Genomic DNA, 20,759 nt, shown 5'->3' on the forward strand with positions numbered 1-20,759 from the left:
ATTACTCAGGAGGCTGAGATCTGAGAATCACATGTTCAAAATCAAACTGGGCAGAAAAGTCCATGAGACCCATATCTCCAATTAATCAGCAAAACCTAGAAGTGGAGCTGTGGCTCAAGTGATAGAGTGCCAGCACTAGAGCAAAAGAGTCAAGTGAGAGCTTGAGAGCTAGTACCAGCACACACACACACACACACACACACACACACACACACAGATGGAATTATACCCTCAATAGTAGTGAGTGTGAAATGATTCTGAACAACCAAAAGTAACTCATATCTAGGGAAAAGAAATATAATGTGGGTTGAAGACAACATGTCAAGAATAGAGAATTAAATTCCTGTGCCCTATCTATACATTCTTCATCTAGATGGATGATACATCTCGGCGTTAGGATCTACAAATTCTGAATGACTATTTTTAACCTTACCTACTACAAATGTTCAGCTGTGTTTCTATAGCTCCATCAGTCTGCCTCTGGAAATACTGTACTGAGAGTGAGAAAGATGTCTGTCTTAACTTGAAAATGGGATATCAGAAATGGTTGGCAGATATGAACAGATTTTGACTGAAAACCAGCTGGTGAGGACGAAGCTTGATTTGAGGCCTGCTTTCAGGTGTTTGCTAGCCACAGCTCCATTGTGTTTTCTTTTGCTTATAACTTCAGAGAAAAGTGCAAAGCTGGGAAGCAATGTGATTAATACTTACCAAATTTCTTGTAGGTCTTGCCAATCTGGAGACAAGTAGACCAGGCACAAATGGTAGACATTTGGAACAAGTTTACTAATTAAAATATGAACTCATTCCTGGCCCTAGGAAGGACCAGAATTAGATTCCAGTTAGGAAAAGGAATCCAATTTCTATTGATGTAAAGAATCTTCAGACTGCTGAGTAAAAAGTTTCTTGTCCTAAAGTGGTTGTTTGTGTAGAGAACAGGATGACATCAAGAAAAGCACTTGATTGTACCTGATAACAGCAGGCTGGCTCTCTTACTCTACATCTACGATTCTCATTAACCAGATTGAAAAAATATAGAGTACACACACACACACAACACACACACACACACACACACACACACACAAACACACAATGTGTGTTGATGTATGTCAGTTGAAAAATATTGCAGTCACAAATTACTATATTAATACTTTACATATTTGATTTGCAATCACATCAGTGAAATTTACCCATACATGTAGATGTCCAAATAGGTTCTTTTTACTATTATTGTGCTAGTTCTTCCATATGGCTGCAGGGGCTAGAAGTTTACAACCAAGGTGGCAGCAGATCCAAAATGATGAATAACTAATTAGAATAACTAAAAATTATGAAAGACTATTTTGTGTATGTATGTGTGTGTGCACATGCATGCATGACTCTTTCTCACGTAGTGGAAAAGCCTCCTTTGTCAGAGTTTTAATCCCATTGGTGACAGCTTCATCCTATGACTCAATCACTTCCAAATGCCCCACTTCCTAATACTGCATCTTGGAAACTAAGATTTCAACAAATTAATTGGTTGGAGTAGGATACAAGCATTCAGATCACAGCAACTTACTACTAATTGAAATCTAGGCATAAGTTACTGTTTGAAATATTAGATCAATATTTACAACAAAATAAATGTGGATAGGTGGTTATCTTTGTTCTAGAATATAGCTAGTCATTCACAACTGCAAGATGCAAATGGAGGAGCATAAAAGCATGGTTGACAAAGAATTTGTCACTGAATGGTAGAGGTCTTTTATTTATGTCGGTTATATGGCTTGAACTCAGGGGTCGGAGACTGTCTTTGAGACTCTTTGTGCTCAAGACTAGCACTTTACCACCTGAGCCACAGAGCCACTTCTTGATTTTGAGTGGTTAACCAGAGAGAAGAGTTTCACAGGGACTTTTCTGCCCAGATCAGCTTTTGAACTGTGATCCTCAGATCTCAGCCTCCTGAGTAGCTAGAATTACAGATATGAACCATTGGCACTTGGTGGTAGAGGTCTTACATTTTCCTTTATTCTTCTTCTGAACTGAATCAAGATATCATCACTGACTTGACTATGTGATGTTGGAAACTGCTTAGGTGTTCCACACTGCCAAAAATACACCCATAAAATATTTAATCACACTATTCTTTTCCTCCCTTGATATAAAATGAAATAAAATGATGTCATATCTGTTGTTCTTAACTCTGAGATTTGACTTACAAAAGAAATAAAAAGTTCATAGTTTTGGATAAAGGTGATGCTTAGAGTCAACTTTTTGTTTATTTACTGTCTTTCTAAAAAGTCCTATTTAATTTTCAGTTGATAAGCCAGCTTTGAGAACACCAGCTAACTCTTCTAACTAATGCAGCTAAATTCTGGTGATCTGCAGAATTGTTTGACACCAAGTGATTTTGTTCTGAAGTAGCAGACTTGACACGTCAACTTTGACTGACCTCCCTCCCTGATTCCAGCCCCCATACCTGCTGTTCTGTGAATCACATTCAACCTTAATTAACCAGGACTTGAAAACTGCATCCTCAGCAGTCAGAGAGTTCCTGGGCCTTGAATGTGAGGTCCAGTCTCCAGAGCAGTACCCCAGTAAAGAATGAATTCCAGACTTCTTACTTATATCAACCAGGCTGGACGAGCAAGTAGGCTGTGCAGACACAAGCATTAGTTGGCCTGGGAGCTTATCCAAACAGTTATTAGGCTTTTTATTTTTTGCCTCAGGAAAAGACACAAAGCATTGTAGGATAGAAGAGTAAACAAAGGAAGGGAACTTATGTCTAGCTAGTGTAGAGACCTGGGGAACCTATTGAACTGAGAGTCACTAACAATTTTCTTTAGAATTTGATTTAAAGGAATTTTAATCAGGAAAAATTGGGTACTTGCCATTGTTATTCTTTGAAGTTTGGCATTTCTTATTGTTATCATCACTAGTTTGTTTTTAAAGTCTAACTCATTTTTTAAAAATATCCAAGTGAAAAACAGAACTGAAAACCCCAATGGGAGAATGCTGGAGGAAGAAGGTGGACAAACCAAGAGCCCATGGACATCAATGGAGGGGTTTGTGGCTCTGCAAACCCATATCTCCAGCCAGCAGCCTGTAAGCCAGAGGCGTGAGGCGCTTCCACAAGGAGTTCAAGGTGCAAGACACTGACAACCTGGTCTTATAAACATGTTTGTAAGTAAAATATGACACAAGCTAGGATGGGGGTATATTCTTAGATAATGTCTACTATATTCAGAATCCAGCTCAGTTTCCCTTGAACGTAGCAGGCATGTAAGCAAGGCTTGTAAGCAAGGTATGTAAGGAAACTACTTCTCTGGGTCCTCCATCTATAACATTTCCATAATACCTTGTCTCTGTGTCCTTAAATTCTTATTTTCCTATGTCACATCTTCCTGCAGGAGAGGAAAGCAAAAATCAGAGTGGTGGCAGAAGCCATTTATAACACGGGTCTCAAACCTATGAAGTCACTGAGTATCATCTCTAGCTCCTAGCCTCGAGTACTGCTTGATTTTAGTTATCTCAGAATGCCCTGCTGAAGAATTGTCTTGAGATTATGAGTTCCTCCCTCACTCTATGCCAAAGGAGACACTGCAACAAAGATTAGAGTGCAAATGATTTGCTCAGAAAATGGTCACTGCAGTCTTGCATGGTGGTACATATGTATAATCCCAGCACTAAGGAGGCTGAGACCTACTCACTCCCCGACCTTCAGTATGAGATTCAAGCAAGCCTACCTACATAGAAAAAAACCATGACCCAAAGAAAAGGAAAAGAAAAGACAGACAGAGGAGAGCAGGGAGAGGGAGAGAGAGGAGGCTGAGAAATAATTGAAGGGAGGAAGATAGGGAGGGAGAATGAATGGAAGGAGGGAAGGAGGGAAGGAAGGAAGGAAGGAAGGAAGGAAGGAAGGAAGGAAGGAAGGAAAAGGAGATGGAGGGAGGCAGGGGAAAATAGATGAACATAAGAATTGATGCGTGGAAGGTAGTCTTGGTTCACTGATGTGGGAAGGATAATGGATATAGCTTGGGACCCTGAGTTTCTCTCACACCATGGAAAACGGTCCCTTATGCTGCTTGAGAGCAGCTTGTATATAACTAAAGCTCTGGTGAAGTGTGGATACTTTCCCATTAGGGTTAAAGTTCAGGCAAAAACTTCCCCCAAAGCATAACATATTCTCAGTATTTTTCAACAAACAAACAAACCTAGCCAGGCAGCAGTGGCTCACACCTGCAGTCCTAGTTACTCAGGAGGCTGAGATCTGAGGATCTCACTTTAAAGCCAGCCGAGGCAGAAAAGTCCCTGGGAGACTCTTATCTTCAATTAACCACTCAAAAAACCAGAAGTGGTGCTGTGCCTCAAAGTGGTAGAGCACTAGCCTTGAACAAAAGAGCTCAGAGACAACACTTGGGCCGAGTTCAAAGCCTTACAACTGACAAAAACAAAACAAAACAAAATTCCCTATCTCTAGGATCTTAGGACAAATTTCCTAAATTGGATTAAATGGATTATTTATATGATACCAACAAGGTCCCAACCAAAATCATAATTTGTTTGTTAAAACAACACCTAGGGGCCTGGGAATGTGGCTTTGTGGTAGAGTGCTTGCCTAGCATGAATGAAGTTGGGTCTGATTTCTCAGTACCACATACACAGAAAAAGCCAGAAGTGGCACTGTGGTTCAATTGGTAGAGTGCTAACCTTGAGCAAAAGAAGCTCAGGTACATTGCTCAGGCCCTAAGTTCAAGCCCCAGGACTGGCAAAACACAAAACAAACAAAACAAAACAAAAATCACCTAGGGTTCTAACAGAGATGGGTTCAATGTGACTTGCTGAGTCAAATAAAACCATTATTCTCAGAGGTCAGTAGGACATTTCTGGATCTTTCTAGATTTAGAATCTTTCTAGAGGTAGTTTTTCAAACTGATTCTTACTGCCCAACTCCATATTGGTGTTCTGGAGCCTTGTGTCTACTGTCCATTTGCTTCCCAGATATGAGAATGCTAGTTACACCTCCATGAGGGCTCTCATCACCATATGACTCAGTGCCACTCTCCAACTATGTCAGAAGGTTCTAGAAAGGCAGGTCTTCTCACAGGGCTTTGTAATCACCACATTTAATCTTTGATGCTTCAGAACGGTGGAATTCATTTTGGTGGAATTGATAGAAAAGGCAAAAGCATGAAAATCCAAGACCCTACCCAGATGCTGCGGCTCTGCAGCACGGATGGTCTAACCTTTCACCTGATAAAAGCCGCTGCTGCACCCGATCCTTAAATACCACCATGTTTCTGAGATGACAACGGGGAGCGTCATGTGAACCTGAATCTTAAAGCATCTGTTTGTGGTATGAGAAAAACTGATGTTAACCACATGAAATCCGAGGAGGATAAAAGAGGAAAAATCAGCCCAGGGCCTATCAATTGTTTTGCTCGATCCTTGAGGTTCAGAGTGGAACCAACAGTCATTGCAGATAATGTAAGGGCATCTTGCTAAGTTTCTGAAAAAACCTGCAGACCACACCAGAAATGACATACTCAGGGCTTGGATTGATCAGGAAACTTAGAATCGCTGTGTCCATTCTTGTCCCTTTTCAGAGGAGACCCTGGAGGCCCACAGATAGACTGTGACATGTTCAAGATCACATACTAGTTGGTGGCTAGCCACTGGGACACTCTTGTTTAGGGAGATACTATAGGATTCTTAGGCCTTCTCTTTCACAATGCAGAGTACTAACCACCATACAATCATGGCCAGACCTTCTCTTTCCAACAAGATTCATAATAGAACTGCAGCCCCTAACTATCTTGTGCTAGATAATCAAAGAACAATCATTATCCTAAGCATGTAAATTACCTAATGGCATCCCTGAGATTAACCACACACATACATATATATATACACACACACACACACACATACACACACTCCACTACAACATACACATATTAAGAGCCTGATTTCAAGCTTGGATGTGTTAGGAATAGTCAAAAATGGCAGACTGAAAAGCAAGTTTGAGGAAGTGTTAAAGAGGTTCATTCTTTACTTTTACTTGTTCCTTTATTCTGTATTTGGAAATACAGTCCCAGAGTGCATCTATTTGTACCTGCCACTCGGAAAGGTACTGAGACACATGGAAGATTATCCCTAATAAAACACAGATATGCTCTCTATGTCTGGGAATTTGATGAGGTAACAGCCAACAACAAACCCAGCATCCATGAAGCAGGTATACAGCACAGTATGATGAAACACTAGGTCTAGGTAATCAGAGTTCAAAGTAAGTAAACTTCCTAATGACTGGAGAGGATAGAGGAGGTCAGGTGGATCAAGCCTGTAATCTTAGCAAGTCAGGAGGCTGAAATCTGAGGATCACAGTTCAAACCCAGCTTGGGCAGGAAAGTTCTTGAGACTCTCATCTCCAATCAAGCACCAATGATGTCAGAAGTAAAGCTGTGGTTTAAGCGGTAGGGCACTAGCCTTGAGCAAGAAAGCTCAGGGTTCAAGCCTAGGCCAGGCACAAAAACAAAGAGTGTGGAGGAGGAGTTCTGGGAGGGATGAAAATGTCAGGCTGGGAAGTTTCTACCTTCACAGAGGAAGAGATAGAAATGGCTTCTGTTCTCGCATAGCCATAGGATTTGGACTATGGTAAAATGGAAAGGTCAAATAGCTGTTGCTCTTGTCTTCAGGAAAACAACATTGCTTGTCCAATCTTGCTTGTCCCCTCTCTCTTCTCCAGTGGGAAGAATAAAGCTATGAGCATTGTAAGAGTAGTGTCCTGCCTGCTCATTACCTTAACGCAAAGCAGCAATTAACATAGAACTATCACATACAGCACCCAATTCCTCAAAGAATAATGAAAGAAAGCAACTCTCAACTTGTCATGGCACTGGGGTTAAAAACTTCACGAAGATTTATAGGAAATGTAAAAACTCTGCTACAACTATTAAATGAGAAAATCCAAAACTTGAGAATGAGTGGCAGGGGAGAATGGAGAAATTATAAATCTGCCAAATGTTTGAGTCAACATCATATTGGAAGTCAAATTGAAAACATCTGACTGAAAAAAAAACACCATTGCTGGCTCGACCTGTCAAGCACTTGGTTAAGGTGGTAGAGTAAGAAATATGGAGAATCAGTGAATTTGATGTTTCTGTCTTTGTGCCAAATTCTCCCAGCCAAGAAAAGACTGCAGTTGCAAAAAAATCTAGTAGACTATATGGTTTGTGAAATAAAGGGTATACATAAGCTAAATTTAAAATAAAAGTTAAATAAAATGTAAATGTCACATATAAACATTTGGGCAATTCTTTTAAATGCACAGAACTTACTATAGATACTTCTAAAGACATATTCATTTAAATGATTGACAGAATTCTCATTTCAAGTGGTGTAGGATACTTTATAGAAGCAACTTCTATTATAATACATATATTCATGTATTTTTTGCCCAACAGATTTTTTTCATCTTGCTAAATTTTCTCCATTTGGAAGTGGTCATCAAAGGTATCAGTGAAAGCTGGTTTGGGTACATGAACATTATTTTAGCAGGACAGGAAGTTTATCCACGTGAGGTCTTGGAAGTGAGGAGCAGTTAATACTTTCTTTTCTTTTTTGTTTTCTTTTTTCTTTTTTGTGGGTTGTGGGGCTTGAACTCTGGGCTTGGGCACTGTCCCTCAGCTCTTCATCTCAAAGCGAGCGCTCTACCACTTCAGCCACCGCACCACTTCCAGTTTTTTAGTGGTTTATTGGAGATAAGAGTCTCACAGCTTTGAACTGTGATCCTCAGATCTCAGCCTTCTGAGTAGCTAGGATTACAGGTGTGAGACACCAGTGCCTGGCTTGTTAACACTTTCTTCTACTCGATTTTTTTTTTTCTAGTTGTCCCTCGGGTCACTAGTTCCCCAGTGTTTATAGCTTCCTTCCTTCCTTCCTTCTTTCCTTCCTTCCTTCCTTCTTTCCTTCCTTCCTTCCTTCTTTCCTTCCTTCCTTTCTCCCTCCCTCCCTTCCTCCCTCCCTCCTCCTTCCTTTCTTCCTTCCCTCCTTCCTTTCTTCCTTCCCTTTCTTTTTATCTTTCTTAACTTGAAAGTATCATTTTTGTCTATAAAATATTTTTGTTTATATATACAACATATCTTGATCAGTCTTACCCCTTCTATTACCCCTCCCCCTATTAGTTTTCTTTTATTGAAGACTACTTTGCCAGCACCCAGATGTTTAGATACTGAGGTTTCAGATTATAAAAGTTAGAGAGCTGTAGCATTTCTCTCTCTTTTTTTGATAAAATATTTAATTCACAAAATTTTAAACAGAAGGAGCAGAAATTCATCAGGTAAGGGGGACATAGCCATTTCAAGAGAGGCAATAGTACTATAGATACTACTACTATAGAAACTACTAAATCCCCTATTTTATTTTCCTCATGGACCTTCCACCATGGAGTGACTCATTACCAGATGCCAGACCCACAGGTTGGGCCACCTCAGCCACCAGAACCAAGGCAATCGATTTATTTATTAAAATTATCCAGTTTCACATATTCCATGATAGCAGCATGAAAGATATGATCTAAACTCAGGGTGATGTGAATCAAGCTATTTCTCCCCTTACCACATTCCCTGTTCCCTGTTCTTCCTTATTCAAAAATTGCCCCAAAGCAGAGATCTGACTAACCCATTTCGCTCTCTAACAATTTATGGATAGCAGTGTCACTTGAAACTAAGAGAGATCGAAAAACTCTGCAAAGGAGTTATGTCCATGATAGTCCTTTCAGTCTTCCTGTGCCTTTTCCATTGGAGTATTTTCCAAAACATTAAACTACCTACTGTTTCATGTGGTCCTCCACCTCTGCTCATCCTGTTCATGGTCCCAGAAAAGTTTTCATTACAGTCTCTGAGAATCCCACTCTCTTTAAAGTCAGATCACATGTGCCTCTTTTAGGAAGTCTTCCTGGAGATCACCAGCTATAATTCCTCCCTTTTCTACTTTGCTTGTTCTCTGTATCAGTGTTTATCTATCTGCCACCTATGTGGTTTATAAGGGAAAATTATTTTTCTTATTCATCATCACAAACCCAGAGCTTTGTGCAATGCATAGACAAAAATAACGGCCGAACCTAGGACTAAGAGTTTCTCACCAACCAGTTCTTCAGAGCCCAGGGCGAGGCATGCCATGCATTCTGTTGGTCTGGGTGTGACTCGTAACTGTTTTCGGTCAAGCTATGGACCAAGGACATTTTTCTGTAAAGGTCAACCAATCATGTAATTTCTTATGTAAAAGTTCCTTAAAGTTGTTTGTTCAATACTATAAAAACTGTGCTGATTCTATGCTCGGGGCTTTCTGTTCCTGTGTGTTCAGTGAGCCCCATGCATGCTTGGTGAATAAATCCCCTTGCTCTTTGCATGAGAAAAAAAAATAACGGCTGAATAAATGAGTGTGTCTAACAATTCCGCCTTCTAAATATGGTGTCTTGATGAATAGGAAAACATAAATTCACTAACCATTTCTCTTTTATTAGAAACTTGTTTTATATGATGTCCACATAATTCTAGTCTCTAAGTAACTGAAATTTTATATAAGTTCTAAATTGCAAAGAAACCTATATTATCTTTGGGGAAAAAATACACAATTCTGCACTAAATTGGCATTGCATTCAGGCCCATGACATGTTACTGTTCATTTATGTCAGTGGTAACACAATGCTATAGAAATGCTCCATTCCAGAGCTTATCAAATGCTATTAAACAAGCATCTTGTTTCTGAATTTACTTATTAAATATTTAAGAATGGACACATACACGTTAGAATATTACCAAACAGTAGCTTCTGTGAGAAAATACCAAATAGAGACTGGGGTTGGGCAGGGAAATGCCTGCCTAAGAGTAGACGACAGTATGCCATGTTCAGTAGTTACATTTCAGGGAGGGGGTTGGCAGATTCATCCTCTTTGTATTATCTTTTTCATTAATAAGCATAGAAGATGGACAACATCTCTAAGCTGTGTAGTAAGTATGACAGGAAATATTAGCAAACTCAAACCAGAGGTTGATGCCATCTATACATTCAAGCAGAACCAAGATTTCCAGAGCATGAACTGGCTGGTCCTATTTCTCTTTTCCTTTTCCTCTGTCATGAGGATCCTGTTGCCCCTTATTTACAAGTGCCTGTTCTGAGAAGCACTCTTATCTTCAAGCAGATATTTGTACTTACGAGTTAACTATTAAAATGTTAACTTTATGATCTTTTTATATAAACAATATCCTCCTGAAGGATTCTGGATTTAGCTACCATTGAAAGTGGCCTGGAAAAGCAAAGACACTTTTATAATCCAGAAAGTAAAGTTAGAACGACACAGTCAGTTGTCTAGAGTTAATATATTAAGTTGGGGGAGTTATGGTCTGGATCTTAAAGATCTTCCAAAAGCCCATAGGCTAGAGGCCTCATCTCAGCCTATAGTGCTCGGAAGGTAGTAGAACCTTTGGAAGGAGGGGCAGGAAGCAGGGAGCTAGATCACTGAGAAGGTAGAGAGTAACTTTTAGGGGATATTGGGGCTCTGTCAACAACTCCTCCTCTCCTCCTCCTTGTCTTCCCTCCTCCTTCTCTCTTTCTTCCTTCTTTTCCTCCCTTTCCCTCTCTATCTCCCTTTCTCCCCCCTTTTTTTCTCCCCTCCCAATCTCCCATTCCCTCCTTCTCTCTCCCCTTCCTCTCTCTCACTCCTTCTCACTCTTCCCTTTTCTCTCTCCCTCCCTCCCTCTCTCTCTGTTCAGCCACTATCAAGAGAAAAATTTTCAGGACCACATGTTCCCCCATGACATTCCAAGTCATCAAAAGAAATAGGGCAATTGACCATGCGCTGAAACCCCAGAAGGATGAGCCAAATTAAACCTTTCCTCCTCCACCTTCTAAATTGATATTCGAGGATAATTTTCTTACAATGATTGAAAACTGACTGGCACAGGGACTTATTCAGTCCATCTTTCCAGACTAGCACACATTTTGAAACAGACCCTGAGGTTGATAAAAGCCACTTCCCAGGGCTTGTGGGAAGAGTGCTGCTAACAATCGCCAAGTCGTGTAAGGGCATGCAGAGTGGAGGTGAGGTGGGAAAAATGGTCTAACATGCTACAGCTGGAGGGTTGCCGAGGGTTGTGTCATCTTGGAGTTCTAGGCTTGTTCTGTCTACTTCACTTAAATGGATTCTCTGAGAGGGACCAGGGAAGCTATAGTTCTTATGTAGGCTTTCCTCCCAGTTTGGGCAGGCCTTCTCTGTTACTTCAATCAATTGCCATCTAAGCTGGTTCCGCTTAAAAAAAGGCCTTCCAATTAGCATGCAAAATACAGAATGTACAAATAGATCAATTAACTAGCTGCACTGTGAAGAAATCACTTACCATGGGTCTCATTAGTTTTTGTCCTTCGTAGGTAAGGGAAAATTCTTTTTTCCCATAAAAGATGACTCCTCTGTTCAAACATGAAATGGTACGATTAAAATATTGCATTTGGAAAATGCATTTAGGGATTATGCAAATTTTACTTTCAGTTTTTCTCTGTCTGATTGTCATTATCAACCAGACTCTGAATCATAAATGTTATGTTGTCACCCTACCTCTGCCTTCCAGAAGGATGTATATTATCACTGGTTATTATGACTTAAGTGTAAATATGCGGTGCAAAGGCTACAAAACAGTCTCTGTCTGAAAGCAACCACAGAAAAGAAACAATGAGAAATTGCACATGGTTTATATATATATATATATTTTTTTTCTTTTGGGGTCAGGTCGTGGGGCCTGAACTCTGGGCCTGGGCACTATACCTCAGCTCTTCAGCTCAAAGCTAGCACTCTACCACTTGAGCCACAGCGCCACTTCCGGCTTTTTTCTTTTTGCTTATGTGGTGCTGAAGAATCGAACCCAGGGCCTCAAGCATGCAAGGCAAGTGCTCTACCACTGAGCCACCTTCCCAACCCTATATAGTTTTATATGCAACATGTGCAAGTATATATGTTGCATTTTTCTTCCAAAAAAGTACCTTCATGGCTTTCTCTAATTACTGTATTATCTACTATTAAAAATTAAATGTGAATACTTTTTTGAGAATGAACAATGAAAATAAATCCTCTGCTTTAATGCTCTTCCTTTAATGGGCCATTTGCTCCATTATTTCAATATTTTATTCCACAATAGCTACATATAAAAATGATATATATATATATATACAGGTTTTTGTTTTGCTGATGCCTCTTATTTTAAAATTTCCATGATAAGTGGAAAATAATGTCCCCTCTCTACATCCCCCAATCTTTTCTAAAACTGTACTCACAGGTTGATTGTAACAGACCTAAATGCACCTCGACTGTGATCACCCATCCCCTTTCCTATTAACAAGGTAAATAGTTTCTTGATCCCAGCAGAAAGAAACCTGAGGTAACTAGATGATTCAAGGTAGAATCTGGTTCCTTTTGCACTGCAATGAACTTTTTCTATTTGGTGACTGACTTTCTTTGCTAAATCTGTCAGATTTCTTGACTACAAAGGGGTTTTCTTACCCTTAAAGAGTTTGACTGCTTGATTGCTATGTAATATGTAGAAGAATGAAGATACAGTATCTAAGGGTAGGACAGTAGCAAAACCCTCAAGGGATACAAACCTGCAAATGCTATCAAACCCCATATAGATGATGTTTATTCCCAAACATCATGTATACAAGGCTTATCCCCAATGCATACCTATAATAAGATGATTTTCAAGTTAGGCACAGGAAGAGATTGATAACAATAAATAACAAAGAAATAGATCACTGTGACAATACAGTGTAATATAAATTATGTGAATATGGCTTCTTTCTTGAAACAATCAAGACATTTTTAATAGTGGCAGACCACAGTTGACAGGGGTAATTGAATTTGCAAAAATAAAAAAAGACCACTGTTTTAACCTTCTGTCCATCTGGTTTGCTGCAGGGTTTTTTTTTCCGGAAAAAACCGAAAAAAATCTTTTTCTTTAGATTACATTCTAGTGGAAATTTTAAGCTTATGATAGCTTTAATGTTAAAAGACTCAAGTCTTTTTATTTAACAGATTTATTGGAGACATTTCCCATTACATCTTTGTTTAGAAAGTTTCTACATCTTGAGTGTTCATATGACATTATTACTATTATTATTTTTTAATGTTCTAATTATTATTATTATCTTCTGGTTTTTTCATTATCTTCTAGTTTTGGTTGAGTTGTTCTAGCTTTGATTTATTTTATACATCGAAGGAGGAAGTCTACTGATTTTTTTCAAAAATATTTATTTCACTGCATTATCAATGGAGCATAGATAACCCACATTTCTCCATTAAATTGTGCTACTTTTAGTATATATGGAGTTCATGTACACAAGAATAATCAGCCTTCTGAGAGAACATTCCTTCTTCCTCTTTTGAACTGCCACAGAATCATGTTTTGTTGGTGGTAGTAGTGGTAGTTAGTTGGGGATTTTTTTTTATCTTGAATTTTGTCTTGTGCTTCCTATGAGATGGTAACCTTTTCCCACAATATGGGCAATTTGTCCTTTGGAATTCCCTTATCTTTAATCTGATAGTTAGATTTTAACTCACAGTACAATCTACTCTACCTATCAGTGGATTCTGAATCCACAGATTCAACCAACAGTGGAGGAACAATATTAGGAGAAAAAGAACAACATGTACACCAAATAGGTATAAACGTTGTAATTTTATTATTCCCTAAGCAATGCAGTATAACAGCTATTTGCCTAGAATTTACATCCTCCTTCGATGTATAAAATAAAACAAAGCTAGAACAACACGTGCGCACACACACACACACACACACACCAGTGCTGGGTCTTGTACTGAGGGCCTGGGCACTGTCCCTTAGCTTCTTTTGCTCAAAGGTAGCACTCTACCACTTGAGCCACAGTTCTACTTCCATCTCTCCTTTGTCTGTATATGTGATTAATTAGAGATAAGAGTCTCATGGATGTTTCTGCCCAGGTTGGTTTCCAACTGCGATCCTCAGATCTCAGCCTCCTGAGTAACTATGGGATTGAGCCACAGGAAACTGGCTCTTCAGGTGGATTTGCCAATATACAAGATTCAGGGAAAGGCGGATACAATTGAAATGATTTCATTGAAAGCAGACTCAGAGCTGTCATCAGGTTCTTGATTGATCTACAGAATAGCCTAGAGTGGTGACTGTGGAAATACTAGCTTCTGAAGAGGGCTGCCCTGACCAGGTTGTCCTGAATGGGTCTCCATCAAAACCCATGGCCCTGTGCCCTTCCATCCTTCCCAATCACACTTAGCTCAATCACCTTACCCTCAGCCTTCCCAATTGAATCTGAGCGGCAGGCACAGTTAGGGGCTGAGAATTACGAAGGGAGCTCATTGCTGCTCTCAAATGCCCTCAAAATCATAACAACTACTTACACACACACACACACACTATGTATAGCTAGACTGAGATCATATCATTTCAGATCCATTTAACTTCATATGAGCAACAGAGGTGCAATGAAAAGCCTTGGGAAGACTGTCAGGGCATCATTCCTCATGCAGTTTTCATGAGCCATTAGCTGTTCAGTGTTGGTGGAGCATATTCTTTGTATAAGCTAATATGCTATGACCATGTATTATCTCAGGAGTGATAGTTTTTGACCCTTTCTAGCCAGAAGCATCTTGAGCTTTTGATATTGGTATCAAGTCTCTCCAGCTTTGATCAATTTTAGTATAGGATGAAGCTACACAGCCTGGTTTTCCCTCTCAAGAAATCCAGTGGACCTTTTAAGGCCCAAGGAAGATAATCCCTAACAGGACATCTCAGGTGTTGTTATGCTTCTTCTCAGTTTCAGAGATGAGGGCACATGGATGTCCTGATCAGTAAGGTCACAGAGAGTCAGGCTTAAATAAGTGCAATACACTTCAGGTGCTGTTTGTCTGCCCTTAGAAGGTGAACTGTCATCAAATTACTTTGAAAATGCTTACAGAGCATACATTGGAGTTTGAAGAAATTGCCATAATTTAGGAGGGTTAGGAAACTGATAAGTCTGTGTTTCAACCAAACCGTACCATGGTGAGAGATAGACGGTTTGCAAAGAATTATTTAAGCTCTCTGAGCACTGGTCTCTACCTCTGTTAAATGGAGCAATGGCTACCTTGTTGGACCATTATAAAGATTAGTCATATGTGTCTGAGGCTCTTGATACGATGAGGGTATAATTAGAACTAGAGTAAGTAGGGTTTATTTAGAGGTTCTTGGATGGTATGGGCAGAGATCAGTGAGGATGAGTGTCAAGTTCTTCCCTGAGTGTTCCCTGGGGAATGGCCAGAGTGAGATGAAGACAGAGAACTGTATAGGCCATTTGGTTGTTTCGGTGTTGGCATCTTCCCAGCATTAGGAAGAGTTAATAATGTATTTGATAATATGAAACAGACACTGTAAGTGGTAGCGATGCTGGGTCCTGGCCAGGCTTATGACGCCCCAGTTCATCCTACTTGGCTCCATCTATCTCAGAGATTCTTCGCCATAGGTGTAATGTTGGTGGTCAAAGGTGGTTGAATGGTAACCATGAGAAGGCACAAGATGATGCGGTCCCATATGGCCCTACTCCAGTCTTCTTCTCTCATGGGCTATTCTCAGAGGGAAGCAAAGGGGTCCGTAACATCTCTACACCCAGAGCCCTGGTACCTCCTGGTAGAGAAGTAGAGAGCCATGTGTGACCTCCTCTCCTTATTAATAGAAATGTTAGTCATGTCATCAGAGAGGAAAAATAAAAGTGCTGCCCAAAGAGGGTGTGTATTTTAAGATGACACAGTTTATATTTAGTAGTTGGGATTATGTCTCTTGGGAGACATAAAAGAGAAGGAAGCGAGATTAGAGCTGACATCTGGCTGGGGACAAATGTCATCTCCCAAAGTGGCCATGCTCATCACAGGCTCACACCAGAGCTCAGGAAGGCTCAAAGGAAGGCAGGATATGCCAAGCTGGCCCAGCACCAAATCTCATTCCCACTTCAAGTGCTGAGGGATCGTCCCACAGCTGGGGCTGCACCAGCGAGGGAGAGGAGCCAGCGGATGATCCAGACTCCCAAGCAGACTGCATGCACACTCACCAAGGAATGACTTTGGATAATGCATGTCAGGGGCTTAAGGCTTAGCATATTTCACCTCTGAGATAAAGATGAGTATTCACCAAGGTGAGCTACCCTACCAATGACATCATTGTTGGAAGAACCAGAGGCCAATGCCCTAAATTGGCATACAATTATCACCTGTCTTGGGTAATTTGTCAATTAAATTATATTACCGCTCCCCCAAAGTTGAGTAATCACCACCAGCACAACAATGCTCACCCCCCTAGTTTTGAGCTCCTTTCCATTCATCATCTCCTTTTATTTCTGTAATAGCTACATACAATTCATGGAATAACCTTTGGTACCTTAATAACATTATTACTATCATCGAGATTTTGAAAACTCTAGGAAAGTTGCATTGAATTTTTGTTTTAAAGTCCTCTGCCCAGAGGAAAACTACTGTTCATATTTTAACAAATCACTTTCCACGATCCAGCTATGCAAATTTTTAGTAGTTGAGATGGCATGCACAAAATGTCACACACTACTTTTAGAGTTAACTATCATTTCCTAAAATATTTATTATGCAAATGGCTTATCTAAGCAAAATTCTATGCAAATATAATTTTAAATCTGTACAATATTTCATTGAAGGAAGTCCCATAGTATGTTTAATAAATTCTCAGTTTGGGGATTTACTGGTTCCTAGTAGCTTGTTACACTATTTCAACAAATTCATCGGCACAAAAATCATAGTCTGTGGGGTGTGGGGTGTGGGGGGGGAGTGAGGGGAATGAGGAGTTTGCTTTTACAAAAAAGAAAGCACAGCATAAACATTTGATTATCTCTTCTACGCATATGCAACCTTTCCCTTCTGTCTGAGGCCAAGAAGAGAAAGGGAATACAACCATCAGAGAATTATAATCCTCAGTTTGTACCTGTAATTAGTCACCTGCTTATAAAATCCCAGGACTAGATTGACACTAAGCAAACCATTTAAACTAGTGGTTACAAACCTGGCTGACACAGTAGATTAAAACTACATCACACAAGGTCTAGGGCAAAATCTGAAAAAAATCCCCATTCAAATAAATAAAAAGAAAGCAAAATGTCCTACTTTAAAAATAGACTTATTAGAATTGTTTTGATGTTATTTGACAATTTCCTTATTAAAAATGCCAACTTTGAAGAGACAATTGCCAAGTTCCATTTACCATCATCATCATCATCATTTTGCCACATCCCTGGGAGAATCAATATAACAAAGCCATAACATCAAAAGAACAGATGGACCAGTGGCCATCCCTGGGCAGTGCTGTGCTTCTGGTTGGTCTTCTCCCAAAAGGAGCAGCCAGTTTACAGATAGAACATACCATAATGAGAATACAGGTGTGGGCATGTAGTTTTGTAGGGCCCAAGCCCAGATAGAGGGGAACTGCTGACTATTCTCCTGAGCCCTCTGGCTGCCCATTTCATGCCAGAGAAGTGGGAAGGAAGCTGGTCCATTAACTCTGCTTACATAGAATCAACTGGGGAAGGTTAGCTGGAGGCTGCAATTAACAGCTGGATATGGCTGGAATTAAGTTCAGCAGCATCTTATTAGTGTGTTTTGGCTCTGTGTGGACTATTCCAAACATGGCAGTGGTGAAAAGAGTAGTAGACCAGCTGGAGAACCTGGGTCAACCAGAAACATGCCATTTGTTAAGAGTTGTGTGAGGGTCAGTTTTATACTCTGAGGGTGGGTCACTTTTTCAAGATGACATCAGTTTTCTGGACTTAGGTTTTAATGACTTCCAAATGTGTTCTGTGTGCAGGCCAGAGGATAAATTAGCCTTCAGATGCTGCTGTCTTAACAGCCCATATGCGACTGGCTCACCCAGCTGGATTTTCCTTCTAACCTCACCATTTGTCCAAAGAGCAAAACCAAAAAAGCAATCCGCCAAACAAACAAACAAATGAACAAAAAACATGTCAAGTCTGCCTCTGAAGTTGTGCAGACAGCTGGTAGGTAGATGATTCAGGGAGCAGATCCCAGTTCATGCTCAATTTCCTCCTTTAGCTAGTCAGCTTGGGCCCTGAGTCAGAATGACTGCCTAGTCTTTCAGGTAGCCATGAAGAGACGTTCTTGCACAATGCTAAGTGCAATGCATACAAAGGCAAAATATCTCCAGGCAAGGTGAGGTATGCTTATCTTGTCTAGAAATGTCCTTCTAAAGCATCTGAAATCACCCAACACCAATGGCATTATGTTAGCGATGAAGGCAGTGTGGACAAAAAGTCCAGTTCAATAGTAAAAGCTTTCTTCCTCTTTTTTTTTTTTAAGAAAATGACTATGATATCACATCCCCCAAAAGAACATTTCTGCTGGACAAAAGACAGCTAGAGAAAAAGAACAGAAAGATGTGAAGTACTAGAATTTAAGGCCCTTTGTGGGATGGGGAAGAAGGACCAGAATCTTTGGGACACATAGTTACTACTCTTCTTCCTATTTCTCCAAATAACCATCACATTATCTGCCCAACACGTGTTCAATCCCTTCATAAAACTCCTTTCTCCTCTGGTTTACTTGCAGATTTTCACTTAAAATCAACAGTGGTTGCAAGTTGGAGTCCTGGGCTGACAGTTGTAATGGGAGTGTCTGCTTCAAAAAGCCACTACATTTGAAACTGTCAGTAGTTCATGGCTAGCCCACCCCATGTTCATATCAGGGGTTCAGGGCTTTTGTGGTGTGCTTAAGTGTCTGATATTTTGTGTTTCAAATTCCAGAGCTCAATTCAAACACTCTTTGCCAGAGAAAAGATCATTTAAAAGATGATCTCCTTTTTTCTTTCTTTCTTTCCTTCTCTCTCTCCATAATCATCTCATCCCTAACTTTATTTTAATCACACCTAACACTCTTATCTGCCTGTGTTCCTCCCACCCCATCCCAGGATTTTGTCTTTACAATTCTTCTTTTCTTTCCCACCTGTATTATCATGCAATAAGATCCGAACTGTGCATACCTAGAAGAGTGTTTTCAATTTAAAAAGCTCATCATTATTGGTGAAATAGATACTAGATCATGAAAACCACATATATACATGTACACACATATGCAGTCCATATACAATTGTATACTTCAGAAAAAGAAATGTCTTACAGCAACAAAATGCTACCCTTGCTATCACAAAACACATTTGTGGAGACCTAGATCTGAAGTGAATATTTCATACTCACAATACACATTGGATCCTGGGCTGCCAGCCTTCCCCACTGACCTAAGTGTCTCACTCTCTAACCGACCAAGGACCCATCAGCCAGGATGGCAGATCATCAGTGGGAACTGATTAGAGGTCTGTGAGTGGTTCATCTTACCTGAGTCCCAAGAGGTACTTCATTCTTAAAAATACAGAGCTCATCATCTGAGAATATGCTGAGATATCCATGAGGCCAGATGTTGCTTAGACAAGAAAGACAAAGTAGATACTAAAAGTGCCTATTCAAAACTACATTCCTGGGCTGGGAAGGTGGCTCAGTGGTAGAGTCTTGCCTTGCATGCATGAGGCCCTGGGTTCCATTCCTCAGCACCACATAAAAAGAAAAAGCCAGACATGGCACTGTGGCTCAAGTGGTAGAGTGCTAGCCTTGAGCTGAAATGCTGATGGACAGTACCCAAGCCCAAAGTTCAGGCCCCACAACCAACAAAAAACAACAACCCCCCCCAAAAAAAACACCTACATTCCTTGATTGTCTTAAATAAATACTACGCAAGCCAATCTGGTTCTTCTCTGTTATTGTCTTATGATTAGCTATTAATTGTAGTCATACAGGTAGGAATACAATATCAGACCTCATTTCCCTATGTCTGCTTCTTCAAGAGAATAAGAATAGTATTTAATCTGTAGAATTTGTCTTGACCATTAGGTAAGTTAAAATGCAAATCACAGAACAGTGACTAGCACGTTATAAATCATAAGGTGTTAGCTATTTTATCATTGAAAGTAATAGGACCTGATTTGGGACTTGCTATTATAAATGTGAAGTAAGAAGAGGTAAAGAAACATGACAAAGATAAGCTTTTTTCCCATTTTGTGAATGGGGAGTGGTTTGCTTAGGGCTAAGGGGCTACTTCTCAATCTTCAGCACAGTGAGGACAGGGTCGGTCACTCACATACAAACATCAGGATTTCTCCGCATTGCAGAGGTTTGAAATGGTTTCAAGAACTGAGGTTGGTTAACTTGAAATAAACAAGACTACAGGGAAGATATGTCCTTTGTCTTCAAATATTAGCAGGCTGATATGGGGAAGGATATATACACAGAAAGAGAGAGAGTTTGGAGTCCAAGGATAGAAGCATGGCTGGTTGGGCAGAAATTATATGTAGATGCAAATCCAACAAAAAGAACTTTCTAGTCCTCACAACTGTATAACAAGAAAAAAAAGAGCAGTTCATGAAGCAGTTTTATTTGTTTGTTTGTTTGTTTGTTGTCAGTCAAGGGGCTTGAACACTGGTCCTGGGCATTGTCCCTCAGCTCTTCAGCTCAAGGCTAGCGCTCTACCACTTGAGCCACAGGGCCACTTCCAGTTTTCTGGTGGTTTGTTGGAGATAAGAGTTTCATGGACTTTCCTGCCTGGGCTGGCTTTGAACCGTGATCCTTAGATCTCAGCCTCCTGAGTAACTAGGATTACAGGCATGAGCCACCAGCAC

The sequence above is a fragment of the Dipodomys ordii genome, unplaced genomic scaffold (genome assembly GCF_000151885.1).
Source record: "Dipodomys ordii isolate 6190 unplaced genomic scaffold, Dord_2.0 Scaffold26, whole genome shotgun sequence".
Taxonomy (NCBI): domain Eukaryota; kingdom Metazoa; phylum Chordata; class Mammalia; order Rodentia; family Heteromyidae; genus Dipodomys; species Dipodomys ordii.